Below are 17,176 nucleotides of genomic sequence, written 5' to 3'. Positions count from 1 at the left end.
TTTCAGGAGTCGGAGATAGGAAAGATTTCTACCAGTTCTTGTTCTGAGGCAACATCTTTGCTCCAACTAGTAGCATGTTAGGTACAGTACAAATAGAGGAAACTCATCAACCATAGTGAGGCTCAGAAACTAGATAAACGTCCCCATGTACCAGAAACAAAACGAAAACCCGATCAGAGAGCAGTGCCGAGGCCAGGGCTTCCCTGCTCGGGTTCTGGAAACAGGCAAAGGTGGCCGAATTTGGCTCCAGCAGAGCCATGGGGACTAAATGGGTGGGGGGTGAGGGGTGCAGAGTAATGCTCACTACTAGAAGTGCAGGGCTGGAGATGGGCTCCCCAACTAGTGAAGGGAGGCTGAGCAGAGCTGCCTGGAGCACTTGGTTTTTCATCAGGTGTTTGTTACCCTGGCTGCATCTTAGAATCACCTGGTTTAAAAGAAGAAAAAAAAAAATCATTGCCACAGCCACAGCCCCAGAGATTCTAATTCTAGTTTCCTTATTTCTTTTCCTTCCTTCTTGTCTTCCTCCCTCTCTCCCTCCCTCCCTCCCACCCCTCTTTCTCTACCCCCCCCCCCCGCCTTAGTTCATTTTTATTAAAAGACCCTTTGGAAATTCTAATATACATCCAGGATTGAGTTCATACTGAAACTTTGAGCCTAGATGGACAGAGGATCCAGACACAGACTCTGACCAGGGACCCAGCCAAGCAAGCAGCCAGCTTGGAGGTGAGATCTGGATTCCCCCAGTATGGCCCCACAGTAGGCATCTCAGACCATCAGTAAGGCCTGCTTTGGGACTGGAGGCCCTGGGGAGGGGATGAGGTCAGGGAGGCAGCCAAAAACTGCTAGTCAGGGTTGGACAAAGACAGAGGGACAGGTAGACAGACAGGAAAAAATGTCCTTCCATGGGTAAATGGATGAATACACTGATACATTCATATAACAGAACATAGACTGCAGTGAAAACAAACAACCCAGCATAAACAAGGTACCAACATGGAGAACCCTCGAAAACATAATGTTGAGTTATAAAAGCAAATTGTAACATGATATGCATATTATGATACCATTTATTTAAATTTTAAACTTTAGGAAACAAAAGTATGTATTGTTTTATGTATACACTAAACTATAAAATATTTATGAGAATCAAACACACTGACTTCAGGACAGCAGTTCCCTTTGGAGAGGGAGGAAGGGGCAGGGTTGGAGAAGGTCTCATAGGGAACTAGACAAAGGCACAAACCATTGATGAACAGGGCAACTTGGAGGAATCTCAAAGGCCTCGTGCTGAGTGAAAGAAGCTAGTCTTAAAAGGTCACATACTTTATGATTCCATTTATACGACATTCTCAAAAAGAAAAAAACCATCATATTGGAGAAAGATGAGTGGTTGCCAGGGGTAGGGGTGGGGAAGGCATGATTATAAGGGATGAGTGTGGTTTTGGTGGATGTTGGCACTGTTCTGTATCCTGATAGTGATAGAATCACATGAATCTATCCATGTATTAAAATTCATAGAACTGTACACCAAAAAAAAAAAAAAGTTCACTTTATTGCATGGTAATCTTAAAAATAAAATAAAATAAAAATTAAAAGGGGAAAAAAAGGATATGAAGCAAATATGGCAAAATACTGAGATATTTTGAAGCTAGATGGTAGATATATTGGTGTCTGTTCCTCTTTTTCTAAAATTTTCTGCATACTAAACAGTCAACAGTTTCTAATAGTGTTAAAAGAAAACTTCTCATGCAATTTAGGATCTCACAGCTTTACTGAGTGATTTCATGAATTGGGCAACATCCCATTCAGAAAGCAGAAGGGAGCTCCACCCAGGAGGTGGAAAGGGGAAGTTTATATAGGGCAAAGGTGGAAGCAATTGAGGAAAAGTTGTGATTGGCTAGCTGCTGTTAAGTTACACGGGAGGGCTTTTACGAAGAAGGGAGCAGATACACGTTGATTAGCATGGTGTGCTTGTCCAACCTGATAATCTCTCTCCCCTGGACTGAAACTGGTTTATCTGCAGTTCTGTAGGGTGTGTCCTATTGTTCCCTTTGCTCAGCAAGCCCCTTTTGTTTTCTAGAAAAGCCCCTCTTGGAAAGGGGTCTCTCTTGGAAATGCCCAAGGCACAGGACCATTTAATTTTGCTTAACAATAGTTTAAGGTAGGATAACCACTTGGGGTTGCAATGGGCTTTTGAGATTATTTGCTCCAAATTCTTCAACTGAAAGAAGGAAACTGAGTTTTCACAGCTAAAATTCCTGATTCCCAGTCCAGTGTTGTATCCACACTGATTATTTGGAACTAAAATTTCTAACTAACAATAAAATTTAGCTTCTTCCATTTAGGAAAGCTTATGAGGTACAAAGAACCTTCAAAAGTATGAAGTTTCTCCAGTTCATAGGAAAAAGTTTCTACATAATCAGAACACCCAACTAAGTATTCTCAAGAAAAGAATTAAAATTTAACCAGCAGATTTTTTTAGAAAAATTATTAAAATATTTTTTTTTAAATCACAAAAATAATGTCAATTTTGCTCTGAGATATTCAAAGCACTCTCATAAAACATTTTAATTTGTTTCATCTCATCTGTGTGTCAGCCTATCTTTGTTCCCACACCCACTCTCCTCCCACTTCAATATAACTTCACTCTGAATAGCTCCTGTGACCTTCTCTCACCCCTCATCTAATCTTGAGTGAGTGTTGCTCTAATTAGAATTGACTTTCTCTAGAAAGCAGTACTCTGCAAAATTCCAGGGTTAAAAAAATTTTTTTTTCTGCCATTGTATCTGCCAGGTTCTTGGTTGCAAGCAACAGAACTGACTCTTGGCCTGCAAGGGGCAGGGTGTGAGGGACAGGGTCTGGCCAAGGGTCTGGCCAAGGTCCTGTGGGAGGACTCTATTTAAGATACCATCTTTGGTTCCATTGCCACTGCCCTGGCCGCAGCCATCATGAAGAATGTCTCAGCCGATGGAATGTTTTCCATGGGTCATCCCACCAAGGTTGGAGGCTCTGGGCATGGACAGCCAGTTGGCGGAACCAGGTCCCCTACCCATTCTCTAGCTGCCAGATGCTTCTGTAGAGGGAGCTGCAGCCTTATCTTCTAACAAAGCTCATACAGTGAAGAACTCTTTTCTCCCCCAGCTAGGGAGAGGTCAATGCTGGGGAGCAAAACAAGCAAGAGCTGTCTACCTTAATTGATTTCTGTGGGCTTCCCAGCATCCACATGTGCCTTTCTTCACTGACGTAAAATTCCCTCACTGCCCCCACCACCCCAGACTCCCATCTAAATGACTCTCTTTTGCACAACCAAGCACCCGTTCCTTCCCCAAATTGCACCACCATTCCTGCTTCTCTTCTGCTCTTACCTTGCTGCAGTTGCCTCTCCATCCAGCATCCAGAATGATCATTTTAAAAACCCAATACAGATCTTGTCACTCCTCTGCTCAAAGCATGTCGCTCAGACCAAAAGCCAAATCCTCACCATGGCCCTCAAGGTCCTACATTATCTTCCCTGACTCCCCTTTAATGAAATAGCACCTCGCTCTAATTACCCCATATCCTACTTAATTTTTTTATATTGTCACAGTCAATTATATTCTGTATAATCATTAGCTATTTGTTGCTGAAGTAGGCGGTGACATCATCTGCAGAAAATAAGGGGTGGGTTGGGGGTGGGGGGCGAAGGTTTCTGAGATTGAGGAGCATGGATGGGGTTGGACGTGGCTTCCTTGGTGGGGTTGAGAGAGAGCTGACCAGGAGATATAGAAGTTTGTCCTGTCAGGGATGAAGACACGAAGACTTCTGCTAGGATGTGAGGTTGAGTGATTATTTTTCTTTCAGACTCACTCAGCAGCCTGGGGTTGATGGAGAGAACAACAGTTGAATTTATCCAGCTACTGGTTTTGTTGACCATGTGAGTAGGACAAAGGGGACAGAGAGCGAAGAAGTTGAGATTCATTGGCAAGAAAAGTATTTGAAGGAATGGGCTTTGGGCTCCAAGTTGGACAGGGAGGGAAATAAAAACAGAGAGAGTGTTACATGTCTGTTACTTGCCACCAGGACTGCACAGGGTCGGGGGTGGGGGGTGGGGTGGGCTAATGAACCAAACCAAGCTCCTGAGGCGTGGGTTGTGAGATCAATTGTGTGGGAACAGTGCAGGAGTTACCCGATAAGGAGTTGTGAAGGAGGGAGGTGGGGCACATCAAGTCTGAGATCTTAGAGTGAATCAGTATTGTGTCATATGTGGCTAATGGGAGGCAGATGTAGAATTGAACGTAATCTTTGTGAATTTTTTCAGAAACCATTCAGTTGCCAGGATATTTTTTTCACTTTTTATTGTTTTCACATACATTATGATCTAGCTGACATAGTTAACATTCCAATGATACTTAAAGAGTCTTTTAATTGTTGAACTACTGTGTATTAATATATGAGAGATAGTTTAACTGAAAAATTTAGGGTAATCTTTATTCCAACTATGGTCTTTATTTCCAGGACTGGAATGAAAATTGGATCCCTGCAGTAGGATAATTGGAAGAATATCAGGTAGCATTCTTGGACTGATAGAAAAAATTGAGAGACAAACCCAGAAGAGGGACAGAAACTCAGGGAGGGGAGCATCAGGGAATGCGGTAGAAAGGGCAACCAAAGTCTGACAGCCTCTTATTAGGAGTTGCCAATGCGGTAGCAAAAACATTCCCTTGAAGAGTTGTTTATTTCTCCATGGTGGTTACAGTGGTTTAGTTACCCACTAAATCTCTGTTGCGTAGAAAATCGGTGCCAAGCCCATGAGTGAGGAATTCCAGGTCCTCCACCCCGGCGGCAGCCAACTGCTCTAGTCCCAGCTCCCGTGGCTCTCTGACCTCACCTTTGCGCATCCTGTCCCACTGCGGACCTCACTGATCCCCAAATGTACCGTCTCCCTCTGTGCCTTTTCACCTTGACCTAGAATACCCTGCTGTCCTGGATGCTTTTATCAGCCTGATGAGCTCCTCCACATACTTCAAGACCCTGTTAAATGTCACATCCTCTGTGAAGCCTTTTTCTCTTCACTAGGTACACTGGATAACTACGGCATCTGGTAATGTCTCTAGCATGGTCCTGATTGTGTTATTTTGTAATTAACTGTTTTCATGTCTGTCTTCTTCACTAGGCTTTACACTGAGTTACTCTAATTAACCTGAAGGTGGGGCCTTGTTATTGGCCCTAATGCAGAGAAGAGTAACCTAGCCCATTTGCAGGTTTAATAAATACTGAATAAATAACAAGTAATTAATGAAGACCCAGAAGGCTGGAAAGTATCTTATGGTGCCACTTAATGTATTCCTCTACTTTTAGGCAGGAACTTACTGATATATAAACAATATTCTTCCTAAACCTCAGTAGCCATTGGACAAACATTCTAATACTTCATCCCCTTCATCTGAGGAATTTTTTATGCCTAATGTAAATTCCTCCTACTACATTTTACCAATTCTCTTTGGTTCTCCAATCAGTGGAAGGAGAAACTCTCTTCATTGTCTCTGATACAGAAATACTAATACGTACAAAATTAAGGTAGGGCCAGCCAAACTTGGCCAGTCTGTAAACCCTTCCAGGCAGTATGTTGTGGAAAGTCATGGTGCACTTTCCTTATTCGTTCTCTTATCCATTCTCATTCCACTAATATTCCTTGAGAGCCATTATATAATGACATGGTCTACATAAAACCAACAAAATGACTTTTTCTAAAATACATTTCTGATCATGTCTCCCTCAGATCAAAATTCTTGAATGGTTTCACATTCCCTTAGGAAAATGTCAAAATCTTAGCATGGTATATAAGCCATTCTGAGGTCTGGACTCAGCTCATTCCACCCAGCTTTACCTTTGCTTCAATCCGCTCTCATACTTTTTGCTCCAGCTGTACTAAACTGTTAGAATTTAGTGGTTCCCCAGATAAGTTATGCTGAGTTACTCCTAACTGGATGAGCTCAGGCAAAATTGTATTTATTCAACAAATATTTAATTATCATCTCCTTTCTGGAGCTGTGCTAGACCCTGGAGCACGTAACAAGATACCATCCTCAAAAATCTCCTAATCCAGAGAAAATGTCAGGCAAGTTACAAAAATTACAATGTAATTTATAAGTGACGTATTCTAGATAAATGCAAAACATGCCAGGAACTCAGAAGGGGGTCTTTTTAAATTTTCAGATCTTTAGTTTCTCCAGTAAAATAATACATCAACACCTAAAATTAACTAAGAGGAAGGCCAGATTATAGCAAAACCCATAGGTTGTGCTAATACATTGCTAAAATAAATCAGAAAGGTGGTTCCAGTTAATAAGAATGAGATGTGACATCTTCCATAACTAATGCAATGGAAATTGGATACACAACTAACAAAGCATGCAGAGCCCTTAGGTGGAAATTAAAATCCCTCCTTATTGACATGAATCTATCTCTGGAGTGTTTTATTAAATGCACATATGAAACATGGGACAACCACTGTTCAAGCTAATTGGGATAGTTTAGTTTACAATCACCTGAAATTAGCAGCCATAGTCTGCTGACAAACTAAAACAGAATAGCACGTGTTGTAGTTAGGGCTATTTTATTTATATTTTAAACCCTCTTAAGAAGTTGCAAAAGAAAACCAAAGAGAACAGGAACAGGTATTGTTAAGCTGATAGAGTAAGACAGACTGAAAAACAGACTGAAAGCTTACCCTCTAAGACCACTTACAAATGCTGGGCACAATGTAGCCCACACTGTTTTTAATGCATAGCTGAGTTCACAGCCAAGAAAGGAGGTTCCCAAGTGAGGATAATGAAGAGAGAAGATAAAAAGAAAGTGGTAGTGATGAGCCAACCGAGCAGCTACCCAACTGGAGGAGGGGATATTTATGCCAGTTTCCTAGGAGCTTGGGTTTTAATACCCATGTGGGAACAGGCTTGAGTCCACATGAGGGGGCTGTGGGGAGAGGAACCCTGCATAAAGCCAAGACTCTCAGAGGGCTACACCTTTAGAGACAGGTAGACTACAAATAATCCACCCGCTGGCACAGAGGTAAAGGAAGTGTGTCCTTACCCTTGTACTGAGTGAGGAAAAATGCCAATTCTAATGGGGCATCTATCAATTTATTGCTTCTTAGCTGCAAATTCATCTTTTAGTACCTGGTCTGTGATAATGGATTGGATGCCTTAAGCATTTCTCATTTACAGCAAACACATGTTTTGTCAGTAGAGGGCACTGGAGGGATGTGGCAGGAGGAGTGGGCCTCTCTTCCTGGTTCCTATGTGCTGAGTTTTGCTTTTCCTTGTTCCTGCTGCATAGTTGGGCAGCAGCGTAGGTGAGTGGGTGCTCTGCACAGTCCCTCAGTGGATGCAGTGCCCCAGCCCAGGCCTGATGAGCACCTTTCCATGGCCCTCCTGACACAGATGATATGAGCTCCAGGCTCTGTGCCCACAATGACATCCAGAATCCCTCTATGCATCCATTTGACAGACTTGACTCACCTGAGCTCCAGAGAATTGTTTCCTGGCTGCCCAGCAACTGTGGATCAGCTTCCATCTGAGCAATCCAGTAAAATTCTTTGTCTTTCAGTGAGCTACAAACACACCTTCATCAATAAGGTTTGAACTCCAGCCTACAAGGGGCTAGGGATGGGGGTGAGGGTGGGGGGGGAATTCCAAGTTTATCCTTTTTTGGATACTCTCAGGCCAAGTTGAGAAAATTAAAGACAAATTTAGCATTTCTTTACATCTTTGTAGTTACTCTTCTCTCATAGCTTGATGAATTTCATATTAAACTATCATGTTTAAATTACTATGTGGTTTCTGTCTTCTGATTGGACATATTCGGTACACCTGAGAAATCAAAATGCCTCATCTGTGTCTAGTTAAGTCTTCAAATTTACATTATCTTGCAGTAGAGAACACAAAATAATTCTGAAGGAATGTTTCCCCAACCTGGTTTGCATGGCATTCTTACAGCAAAAGCAAGCTGAATATATGGACTCAAAATCCAAAATTTAAAAACTCACAAAGAAAGTCTTCCATGAGGAAATATTGGCAAATACATCAAACATGGAGCTTAGAGCTACAATAACTTCTGAGAATAAAACAACCTAAAGGAAAAGATTATAAGAATACTTAAAAAAAATCAGTAAATTAGAAGAAAGGGGAAAGACTTGAAAAGAACAGGCAGATTTGAAAACTAACCAACAAACGGAAGAAAATAATCCTCAAAGAATGCGTGAAATAGCTGAGATAGAACTAATTGTAGAGAAAATAGTGAATTAGAAGAACTGAATAATCTGCCCAGAATTCAGCATAGAGTTAGAGTTGGAAATATCTGTAACATACATGGAGAAAAGAATGAGAAACTTTGAAATGCAGAGAATAAGAATTCCAGAAGGACAAAACAGAATTAGGAAGGCAATATTTAGAAAGATAGTGGTGATAATTTCCAAAATTAATGGAGATTTTCTGAAAATGACTCCATAGATGGAAGAAGCAAAGACTCCTAATAAAGAAAAAAATAAAAATAAAAATAAAAACCAAACATAGAAACATTGATGTGAAACTTCAGGCCACCAACAACAGAGAAAATCTTAAAAGCAACCAAAGATAAAGGACAGATTGCCTACAAATAACAATGGGCCTACGAACAGTATTCTCAATAGCAACAGATGTAAAAAGACATGAAAAAAAAATCTTCATAGTACTAAGGAAAAACAACCTAGTGCTAGAATTTTATACCCAGCTAAACTATTATGCAAGAGCAAGGGTAAAATAAAGACAATTTGAGATAAACAAAGCTAAGAAAGTTTGTTCAATGACTCTTGCTAAATGAATTACCAAAGGATGTACTTCAGAAAATATTCAACACAGCAAGAAGGATTGGGGTTTGCAAGAAGCAATGTTGAGCAAAAAAATTGGTAATCACATGAGAAAATTAGATTTATTCCTCATGGCTCCCAATCCATTCTTTTGTGTCCTCCTTTGTAAGATGGGGCTGGAGCCCAGCAAACACAATCTATATGCTTGGCAGTAGAGGGCACTGGATAGAACTGCAAGAGCAAGAAGCCTTTCTTCCTGGTTCCAGTGCTTTGTTCTTCTGGCTCCTGTGGCTGACAGTTGGCAGTTTCCTTGTGCAGGTGACTTCTTTGCAAGAAGACAGCTCCCCGCGCAGTGAGATGTGAGAGACAGAGTGATGCACACCCTCCAGGAAGTTCTACCAGCAGTGAGTTCTATCAGCATTTTGGTGGGTGGCTCCCAGAAAGTTTCACCCCAGCACCCTAGCAGGTGGAGTTTTGCAAGCATGCGAGCATGAGGTTTTCCTGTCTGCAGTCAGTCCACGGTACTTCAGCAACTTTCTCTGCCAGCCAGTAGACCCTCTCTAATAAAGTCTTCATCTCAGCCAAGAGAGAGTCCCTTTCCAAATTTCTTCCTTCCTTTGGTTACTTTCCTTGGAGGAAAGCAACCCAAATTTAGGCTATCAGGATTCCCACAAGTCAATCTACTTCATGAACATAAAGGCATACATTCTAAACAAAATATTAACTACTTAAATTCAATAATATGTAAAAATGATCATACATCACAGCCAAGTAGAGGTTATTCTAGCAATTCAAGGGTGATTTGATATTTGAGAATCAATTCATGTAACCCACCACATTAACAAGAAAGGGGGTGTAGATCATATGGTCATCTCAATAGGTACAGAAAAAGTATTCAATAAAAACTCTTAGCATACTAAAAATAGAGGTAAACTTTCTTAACCTGAGAAAAGTATCTGTGTAAAAATCTATAGCAAAACTTCACATTATAGTGAAATATTGAAAGCATTCCCCACGAAAATGGAAATGAGACAAGGATGCCTTCTATCCTCACTTCTATTCATTACTGGATTGGTTCCTGCAAAGGTGATAAGGTAACAAAAAAAATCACAAGGGTTGGGAAGAAAAAAATAATACTGTCATAATTCACAGATCCTATGGTTGTGTACATAAAAAAAATCTAAAAGAAACAAAAGGTAAATTACCAGATTTAATAAGTAAATTTAGCAAGGTCATTGGACTTAAGGTCAACATTTATAAAACACTGTTATTTCCATATGCCAAAAACAAACAAATAGAATATGAACATATTTAAATGATCCATTTATAGTAGCATCACACACACAAAAAAAGAATCAAATTACCAGGTAAATACAAACTGAAAATACAGTATTAAACCACTATTCACCCGCCAGAATGATTGACATGAAATGTCAGTTGATACATTGCTTGTAGGAGTGCAAATTAGTACAACCACTTGGGGAAAACTGACACTATCTAGTAAAGCTGTATCTATACCTGCTCTATGACTTAATGCTTCCATCTGGAAGTATATGCCCAACAGAAATGCATCAAATTCTTTGAAATTCATCAAATTCATCAAAAATTCATCAAAAGATACGTATAATAATGTTAATTTCAGTCTAAGCCATAAAGTGCAAATATTGGAAATACCAAACTGTCCACTAAAATTAGACTAGATAAATAAAATACTATACAGCAACAAAAAAGGAACAAACTGTCATTACATGAACACCTGTGATAAATTTCATAAGCATAAAGTTGAACAAAAGAAGCCAGATACAAAAGAGGATATACTGTATAGTTCGAATTACATAAAATTCAAAAGCAGGCTAAACTTTTCTAGGATGTTAGGAGTCAGGATAATGCTTACATTGGATGGAAAGTAGTAAGTGGAAGGGGGCACAAGAAGACTTCTGGGTTTTAGTACAATCCTATTTCTTGATTTAGGTTATAGAAGTGAATTCACTTGGTGAAAACTCATCAGGATTTACACTTATGATTTCCGTACTTTCAAAAAATATATATCAATTCAATTAAAAATTTTTTAAATGGAAAGAAAAGGTGAAGATAGAGCCTAGAGGAGGTGGGAGGTGAAAGAAGATAATACTAGAGGGAGCAACAATGTTTTCATCTTAAAATGCGGGGAATCAGTAGATATTATTATTCATAGAACAAGAAGTGCAGACTTAACTATTTTGAGGCTATAAAGGTGACCAACAGAGAAACTAAGATTAGGGCTAAAATTACAGAATGGGGTGGATGGCAGAAGGGGGGAAAGTAATGAACAAAATCCTCATTTGTCATATTGGTAAATTAATGGGCAGCTAATTCAGATAAAGGAAAAAATGTCAGTATAATTATATTATTTAACAATATGAAGGTATTTCAGTTAGCCCTGCTGTGTAACAAAGCAACTCAGACCTTTGTGACTTAAAACAACGTCTTCTTTCTCATAGTTCTGTGGGTTGGCTGAGATGCTCCTCTCTTGAGTTTGCTTGGGCTAACCCTACAGCCAGCTGGAGGGTCTTATGGGCTGCAAAAGCCAAGACAGCCCCACTCGCACAGTAGTCATCAGTGCTGGTCCACATGGCCTCTCGTTCTTCCTGAGCAAGATCAGCTTCCTTAAGTGGTGGTCTCAGGACAGTATTCCAAAATAGCAAAAACTGCAAGGCCTCTTACAGCCGCTGAAGGTGCAAAATGTCACTTCTGCCTTATGCTGTTGGGCAGAGGTAGTCCTGGGGCCAGCCCAGATTCAGGGGCGGGGGTGGGGGGAGGAGAATAGACTCTGCCTCTAGATGAGAGGAGCAGCAGAGTGATGTTACAAAGATATGAACAGCACAGGACAGGAGGAATTTGTGGCCACATTTGCAGTCTGCTGCAGTCAGCCCACTACCCACAGTTATTTACATTTCTCTCACATGCAAAAGAAATGAAAACAGAAAAGTAAAATCAGTTATCTCTTGGAAATAGAATAGAGGGTAAGGGAGGAAGAATGGGAGCAGGTTGTTGTCGTCGTTTCATTCTAAGCCCTTCTATTTAAACACATGCATGTGCTATCAAATTTAACATTTCTAGTGTTATATAAGATACGGTACCTATAAATCCCTTGTACAGAACAGCAAAACTAGAAAGGTAGTTTCCCTTACCCTCACTTATTAAATGCTGAAGAATATTTACTGAATATGGGTTTTAAAAAGCATAAGATTATTAAAGTGCTCAGAGCCCTCATTCTTCAGTCTTCTCCAGTTGACCCCATAGGACTAAGGATTCAATTTTAAAATGTGACCATATACATGAAAAATTCTTTTGAAACTGTAAATGTTTCATAACTTACTATGCATTATCCATTGCTACTGTCTCTCGGTTGTGCCCAGCACTTTATTAAGCTGTGTGGAGGCCACAAAAGATCCAGAAAATAAGGTTCCTGTCAGCCAAGAATTAACCGGTTAGATGAGGGGACAGGATGACACCCATAAACCAATTATGGGACATTACGACAGCCTGGAAGGGCCCTTATAGGCAGGGACAATTACTCTCTTCGTTCATCGTAGCCTCATCAGGACCCCACAAATAATAAGACCTTGATAAATGTGCATTAAGGGAGGATGGATCAATTACACAGCAGCCCATAATTCAGAGCCTGCACACACTATGGATTGTGAGTGCAGGAAGCATCAGAGAAGGCAGAGGTCAGAGGAGCTGGCTGTACTCAGCTAAGGCACCGAGGCTATGCCTCATTTCCCATCAGGATATGACAAAATCACAATGTCATGAATATTCCAGCCTGGAGGAGCCCAGGAAAGGAAAAATCCATGGAGGGGGCAGAGTGCAAATGAGCTTGGGTGGAAGCGGAGAAGTGGGAAGTGGAGGGCAGGCTGCCTTCCAACAGCCTGTAGGGTTTGTGGGACCTCGCCTTCCGCCCCGGTGGCAGCTGGGGCAGGCCTCGGTGAAGGGTGTGACAGGCAGATGGAGTGGAGATGGACAGGAAGCACCGTGGGCACAAGGAGAAGGAAGGAAGCGAGGGGCAGAGGGCGCCCCCGTCACAGGTGTGCTGGCCTCCAGAAGGAACCCTGCCCTTCCCTGGCTTCATTCAGCTCCCGGGCCATATTAGAATGAGCTGGGAAAACAAAGGTCAGTCGGACATTCTCCCACTCTCCAGGTCATTAGAGCCTTTTACAGAGGGAGAAACAATCAGTTGCATAACTAATGGCCTTGGCGGCAGCAGCAACCCAAAATGGTGAAATGCCAGGGCCCGGCTCAGACACATCTGGGTTCGCAACCCTTGGGCAGGCTGAGAACCGGGAGGCAAGTTAACCTCTCAGAGGCTCAGTTTTCTCCTGTGAGACCAGTGTCTGCCACGATGGTTGTGAGGATGAAATGAGACCGGCCATGTTTGCTCATCCACAGCGCTCGATGGATCTTAGCACTGATGATGTGAGGCTAGGGAAGACTGGTTGGAAGGGGTGGCCTTTGATGTGGGCTTGAACAGAATCTAGACATGCCAAGCTGGGCCAGCAAGGGCAGTCTAGACAGCAGCTGCATGAGCAAAGCCCCAGTGCAGGAAAACAATGCGTGGAGGGAGCCACGAAGCTTTCCATCTGACTGGCTGGGGAGGTGCAAGGGGGCCGGGTCGGAAAGGCAGGTGGCAGGCAGTGTCCTGGAGTCAGTTGGCAGTGGTGAAGGTTTTTGAGCAGGGAAGTGCAATTGGAAGAATTGAGCGCTGAGAGGAGCTCTTTGGCAGTGGTGGGGCTGGGAGCACTGGTGGGGATGAGCAGTGGATGCAGGGAAGCTGAATGGGCCCAAGCACAACCCCAGGAGAAGCTGGTGACTGTCAAACAGATCAAATCTGACGTGTTCTTGGGGGGACCTGGAGTTGAGACGCAATTCTTGGGACTTTATCTCTTTCACAACTAGCTTCAAAGGGGGAGAAGACGAGGTGAAAAGAGAGATGATAAAAGGGATAAAAGGCTGTGTTAATGATTGGAGAGGTGACATGGTTCAGGAACACATAGATAGGCCTCGTCTAATCATTCACCAGAAAGTGGATGCAAGGTTGCATGGGAGGTGGGTAAGTATGACTCAGCCTCCCTGACAAATGAGGCAGCTAGAGTCCAGACATGCCTGGGCTTGTGCAAAATTAAAACTGGGTTGTTCTCTAGAGCTCCTTCAAACCTCTTTAGAGTCTCAATACCCTGTTAGCACCGCCCCTTCTCTCAAGTGGCCGGAACCCATGGCCTCATCCCAATACACAGTGTGTACACTTGAGTCCTCACAGGGCTACTCCTTGGCTATGGGACTCTGGGCAGGTGACTTGACTGCTTGACCTGTGCAATAAATGGAGATAAAGATGACTCCTTCAGAGGTGTCTCCTTTGGGAGCCTTAGTCTCTTCCTCTTAAGTAGAGTGGACTTGATTGAAATCCTACAAGGCACTGGCCTGGCCAAGCTGAGTTCATGTACACCCCAACCTCAAGGACTGCCTATTGTATGTTCAGAGAGCTCATGTATTCCTCTTTCAGGTTGATTCTAAATACACAGATGTGGCTGCTGTTTGTGAACATTGAGCTTATACTAAAACTAGAATCAGGTACTATGATTAATGTTCCAGAGACTTGCAGGCATCCTCAGATCAAATTGTTGTTTTTTTCTTGAAGAAATTGTGTGAATTATTGACACAGATAGAGCAATCCCAAATGAAACCTTATTCAGTGCATCTTTCTTCTGGTTTTAACAAAAAACAGATTTATGTAATATTATTTCCCTTTTGAATCTGGCAGTGATCTAATAAGAGTGTTATCATCACCATTTGATATGTCTCCACTGAATTTTCAGCCATTTATATCACATATGTAAGGGTATAAAAATGAACCTTCTTATGCTTTCTGATTGGGAAGACAAGGTTCAGGAGAACTTCAGTTCTCATTAAATCTAATTTTGATTAGGGTTTGTGGCTAGAGTTTAGGTTTCTATCTTTATAGAAAAGAGGTGTGTTAAATAAGTGACAAATGCAAATGGTGAAAGACTATGAAGTCACATTTGTCCACATGAAACACTATAGAGTGTTCAGCCATGTTAGAGATACCATGTAAATAGAACATGTTCTCATCTGTTTGTAAAGCAGATCTCAAATGGGCTTCATCAAGTATCCTAGTTACCTTGGGCTGCTGTAAGAAGTTGTCACAAACTGTGTGGCTTAAAGCACAGAAATTTATTCTCTTACAGTTCTGGAGGCCAGAAGTCCTAAATCAAGGTGTTGGCAAGACTATGATCCCTCTGAATCCCTTGGAGGAGGTTCCTTCCTTGCCTCGTCCTTGCTTCTGGTGGTTCCCAACAATTACTGGCATTCCTTGGCTTGTAGCTGCATCACTCAATCTCTGCCTCCCTTATTCTCTTGTGTGTGTATCTCTCTGTGTGTCCTTTCCCCTTCTTATAATAACACGAATCATTGGATTAGGACCCACTGTAAGTCCAGGATGACCTCATCTTAACTTGATTATACCTGAGAGATCCTATTTCCAAATAAGGCCACATAAAGGAACCAGGGGTTAGAAATTGAGCATATCTTTTGGGGGGAAACAAATTCAGCCACTGTGCCAGTTTGGATGTATTATGTCCCCCAAACACCAGGTTCTTTAATGCAATCTTGTGGGGGCAGGCATATTAATGTTGATTAGGTTGGAACCTATTGATTGAGTGTTTCCATGGAGATGTTACTCAATCAACTGTGGGCAAGAGCTTGATTGGATAATTTCTATGGAGCTGTTACCCCACCCAATCAGGGTGGGTCTTCATTAAATCACTGGAGCCATATAAAAGAGCTGACAAACAGAAGGAATTCAGTGCTGCAACTTAGAGAGACATTTTGAAGATGGCCATTGAAAGCTGATGCTGACATTTTGGAGAACACCATTTTGAAATGCAGCCTGAGAGCAAGCAGATGCCAGCCATGTGCCTTCCCAACTAACAGAGGTTTTCCGGACACCATTGGCCATCCTCCAGTGAAGGTACCCTATTGCTGATGCCTTACCTTGAACACTTAATGCCTTAAGACTGTAACTTTGTAACCAAATAAACCCCCTTTATAAAAGCCAATCCATTTCTGGTATTTTGCATAATGGCAGCATTAGCAAACTGAAACAACCACTATACCTGGCAACATTTTCTTAGTTCAGATAAAGTTCCTCATAGCCTGGATGATAATAAAACCATACTTTAAAACATCTCTAAGTTACTCATGCTGGGGTTTCTTCTATCTAGTATGAACAGGTAAGGTTCTATACAGTGACATTAGAATAACTTTGAGCAAAGCTTTGGTAGCATTTTCAAACCATTGTCTTCCCCTTCATTATAATCACTTTGTGAGGTGGGGCAAATGTAAGAGAATAATAATCAGAGTTCTTCCTTGTCCATAACTAAAGCAGATTCATGAACTTAGAAAGAGATTGTATTGGAAGCATATCAGAAAGCTTGAAGAATTGACAGGAATGCCTATAAGAATATTAACACCATGAAGAAATGAAAACCCAACATAAAGCTGAAAGAAAACTTGACTTGAGAAAACAGAAATAATCCAGGGAACAAAAGTAACTTAAATAACAAGCAAGAGAGAAAGCTGACAATAGCAAAAGGCAAAACCTTCTAATTAGTATCTACAGAGAGATATAAAAATATATAATATATACTTAAAAGTTATGCCACTTTTTAGGAACAGTCAAAAACAAGAAGGTTTTAAAATTTTCAAAAGATGAATTAAAAATTTAATAGAATGGCTAAAGATAAAGCATAAAGTCTTTCATAATGGGAAACTAAAATTCAAATAGATAAGAAATATGACATAAAAGATGAAGCATAGAAATAGAGTATCAATCCAGGAGATCTATTATCCAATTAATACATGTTGCAGAAAGTGAAGAAAATAGATAAGAGAGACTGTAAAAAATAATAGAAAAATATTCCCCTAAATGAAAGTTATAAGCCATCAGAAAAGGTCTTTTGCTCGGAGCAATAGAACTTTTAAAAAGATCCACAACCAGACACATCATAATATCAAGAATAAGGAAATATAAAAAGCTTCTATGTGTTTAATGGGTGTAGAGTAACTACATACAAAATACATGAAACATGTAATGTCAGACTTCTCATAAGCAATAGTGGATTTCAGAAGAAAGAGGAAGGAAAGTGATTTTTGAAGAGAGAATTGTATACCCAGTCAAGCTACCAATCAAATGTGTTTGATCTAAATAAAGGAAATTTTAGACAACTAAGGCTGCAAAAAACGACTTCTGAATTTCTTAAGAAATTACCTTTGGGTATATTGCATCAAAAATGA

The 17,176-nt window shown here is 41.1% G+C and overlaps 1 long non-coding RNA gene across 1 annotated transcript in view; it reads right to left on the bottom strand.

Moving 5' to 3' along the window:
- Positions 1–351: 351 nt before the first annotated feature.
- LOC119530953 overlaps positions 352–17,176 on the bottom strand; it is a 33,256-nt gene continuing 16,431 nt past the window's right edge. The window contains exon 3 of the long non-coding RNA XR_005216156.1: positions 352–424. This is a non-coding gene — a long non-coding RNA (uncharacterized LOC119530953). The remainder of the gene's footprint in view (positions 425–17,176) is intronic.

The sequence above is a fragment of the Choloepus didactylus genome, chromosome 4 (assembly GCF_015220235.1).
Source record: "Choloepus didactylus isolate mChoDid1 chromosome 4, mChoDid1.pri, whole genome shotgun sequence".
Taxonomy (NCBI): domain Eukaryota; kingdom Metazoa; phylum Chordata; class Mammalia; order Pilosa; family Megalonychidae; genus Choloepus; species Choloepus didactylus.
This window is presented reverse-complemented; position numbering and strand designations above follow the sequence as displayed.